The 3,697-nt window shown below is 34.8% G+C and overlaps 1 pseudogene; it reads right to left on the bottom strand.

The window, feature by feature from the left end:
* LOC102869469 overlaps positions 1 to 307 on the bottom strand; it is a 1,582-nt pseudogene extending 1,275 nt beyond the window's left edge.
* Between the last annotated feature and the right edge of the window lie 3,390 nt (positions 308 to 3,697).

Here is a 3,697-nt window from a genome sequence, read left to right on the forward strand (position 1 = left end):
AGAATTTCTAATTAGTTTTAAATGTAATGGAGCTATGGTATGGAAAAGAATCAATAGTTATTAAAAGGTTTAGTAGGGTTAATATTGAGAGTGAAACATATTTCAGATAAATAAGCCATAATAAAAACCATCATAATATTTTTGGTTTAATAACATATAATACCAAAAAGTGAGAGAGGTATTTCCTATAGATGCATATATACTTACCCACTAGGCCACCAGAACTCTATTACCTTAATTAGTTAAGACTAACCATATCTTTTGTTTCGTTATTTCCACATACTGTCGGATCCAAATGAACATTCATTTCTTCTGGTCAGTTGGCCAGGTGGTTGTCCTTCAGATTTCTTAGCACAGCCTGGTGATCACATCTAAGTTTGCATCTGTTTATTAAAATATGTCACCTGACGTTATATGAATTCCTGGGGCCATGTTGTTTGCCAATTCCTTCAGAGTAGCTTAAACTTCCTCTTCATTACCATTGCTTCTTGGTCATATGTTATTTCATGAAATTCTTTTGTGTTAGCCAATTCTTTTTGGTACTGTGACCCTTTCTACTCTTTCTTCTTCTTTGGATACTTCCTCGATCATTCAATATTCTGGTCTTAGCATCCTTAAATATTGCAACTTGAGACTTGAATTTGCTCTACAGTTCTTTCAGCTTAAGAAATGCTGAGCAAGTTTGTCCCCTTTGATTTTCTTTTTGCATATTTTGTTATAATACTTTGCTTTATATTGTCAAGCTGTCCTTCGAACTCCTGTTCAGCTCCTTAACTTTCTGGTTTCTTCTCTTTTCTTTGGGTTCTTGGTGCTCTATTACACTATTTAGAGTCTCTTCCAATATTCATCTTGGTCTTTTCTCCCTCCTTTGTTTTTGTATTCCTCATGGGTAGTATCTTTTTATTAATTTTTTTATGACTTTAATGTAAGTTCACAGAAAAGTTGGCATTTTCATTCATTCATTGTTCTACATTATTCTCCTTACCCTCCATTTGCTTAAAATTAGTTTGAATGAAGAATAGTGTGAAACACAATGTATATGAAGTTTACATACATTGTGTTTCACACTATTCTTCATTCATATTATGTTTTGTACCCTAATAGATAATATTCTTTTTATCCTTGCCTATATCCTTATCATCTTGCCTTTGCTTATTAGTCTCCAAGATCTCCAACCTGTTTCTGAGACTGTTAATTCAGGTGGGACGGATTCAAGGTCAAATTTTGGTTCTTGTGGATTTGATTTAATTTTCTTTAGATTTATTATGAACTTGAATATGAGTAGTTGATGGTCTTTCCCACAATAAACACCTGATCTCATTTGGACAGCTCATATTGACCTCCAAAGATTCTTTCCATAGATGTAATCAATCTGATTTCTGTGAAGACCATAATGAGAGGTCGATGTATATAGTCATGCTTATGTTTCTTATAAAAGGTATTCATAATAAATAAATCATTGACTATACAAAATTGTGTCATTTTTGTCTCTAGTTTCATTTTTGTTACCAAGCCCATGTTTTCCAACTACAGATCCTTCTTCACCTTTCTCACTTTTGCATTCCAGTTACTTATTATTAGTAATACATCCTAGTTGTATATTTGACCGATTTCTAACTGCAAAAATTTCTAGAAATTATCTATTTTCTCTTCTTTGGTTATGGTTGTTGGTGCAAATATTTGAATAATCATGGCATTAATTGATGTTCCTTGTAGGTGTATAGATATTATCTTGTTGCTCACAACTTTGTATTTCAAGATGAATTTGGAAATGGTCTTTTTAACTATGAATACAACCCTGTTTTTTCTAACTTTTTAATTTCTGGCATAGTATTCAATACAACTATCTGATTCAAAATGTCCCTTGCCAATCCTATTAATCACACCAAAGCCCATTGTACCATTATTTATGCATTCCATTTCTCTCTTAACAATCTTCAATTTTTCTACATTCATTGCAACCACTAGTGTCTGCTTGCAATATTTCCTCCTTCTTTGTATTTGCCAACTGGAGGGCTTAGCCTCAGGTGTCATATCTGCTAGTCAAATCTAAGTGTACTTTATTGTGCATAGAGTTTTCAAAACAATTGGAACAGTACATTGACAGAGAACTAAGAGAAATACAATATGGATTTAGAAGAGACCATGAAGTAGGACTATGATCACACATTTCAGATGGATCTTGGCTGAAAGCAGAGAATACCCCAGGAATGTCTATCTGTGTTTTATTGACTATGCGAAAGCATTTGATTGTCTGGATCATCACAAATTGTGGTTAACCTTGAGAAGAATGAGAATTCCAGAACACCTGATTATGCCCATGCAAGACTTATACTTGGACCAGGAAGCAGTTGTCAAAACACCAAAGAAACATTATGGTTCAAAATCAGGAAAGGCGTGTATCAGGGATGTGTCCTACCTCCATGCCTTTTCAATCTATATGTGAAACAGATCATAAAGGAGGCTAGACTTTATGAAAAGGAATGTGGCATCAGGATTGGAAGAGGATTCACCAACAGCCTGTATTATTCATATGACACAACCTTATTTACTGAAATTGAGGAGGGCCAGAAGCATTTGCTATAGAGGTTCAAGGACTGTAGTCTGCAGTATATATTGAAGATACCAAGAAAATGAAGATTCTCGTTTATGGGCCAAATGGCAGTATCATGACAAACAGAGAAAATATTGAGATTGTTAGCAGTTTCAACTTGCTCGGTACTACAATCAATACTCTTTGTACCAGTAGTCAGAAAATCAAAAGATTAATTAAGAAAATCTACTTTAAGGGACCTCTCCACAATGCTAAAGAATAACTATGTCAGTCTAGAGATTAAGGTGCACCACATCCAGGCCAGGGTAGGTGAGATAGTGAGATTGGCCCAGGATAGAGCAGGGTTCAGAGCTATTATGCACTGTTGTTGTTGTTGTTTATTGCCTTTGAGTTGAGTAGAACTCATAGCGACCCTATGAACAAAAGGCTTGAAGCTCCAGTACAACTATCGACATTTATCAATGTTTCTGGAGGCATGTTATTTAGGAAGTGGATGCCACTCCTGCATAGAATAAATTGTTGTCTATTTGATGGCACAAAATAAGAACAACAATCATATCTTTATGGATCTGCTTACAATTATATATATGCTTTCTAATTCATAGTTGACTGTCTAATGGATTTTTAGGATACTTTAAGTTGCACAGAAAAAGATTGTCTATCTTTCTCCTGTAGAGCTGTAGTGAATTTGAACCACCAAAGGGAGCCCACATTTGCATTAGGAGCATAACTCCCTAAAAATTGCAACACCAGAGCTCAATAATAACATCATAGTGGCTAGAATTCTCAGCACAAAGAATGGTTATATTATTCTGAGAATACTTCTCATGTTGATGTACAATATAAATCCTCACAGTGGCACATCTCTATTTAAACACTGTGGCTCGGATATTCACCTGCCAACATGTCCATTAGCACTGAAACACCCACTCGTTCACCAAAGACCCTTCAGTATTTGTTAAGTAAAACTCTCTTTATAATATTTTTCAAAAACCATGTTAGTAGGCTGCGTACATTAATGTAAGTGTAAGTTATTCCATTTCTTGTCCTCTCTCTTTTTATGTCAATTGAAGACAGGAACTTTCTACTTGTTCTAGTGGCTTAGTCAATAGAGAATTACACTGCTCATTCAAAGATGGCACC

Source organism: Elephantulus edwardii, unplaced genomic scaffold, assembly GCF_000299155.1.
Source record: "Elephantulus edwardii isolate Elephantulus edwardi_28Jun2011 unplaced genomic scaffold, EleEdw1.0 scaffold00085, whole genome shotgun sequence".
NCBI lineage: Eukaryota > Metazoa > Chordata > Mammalia > Macroscelidea > Macroscelididae > Elephantulus > Elephantulus edwardii.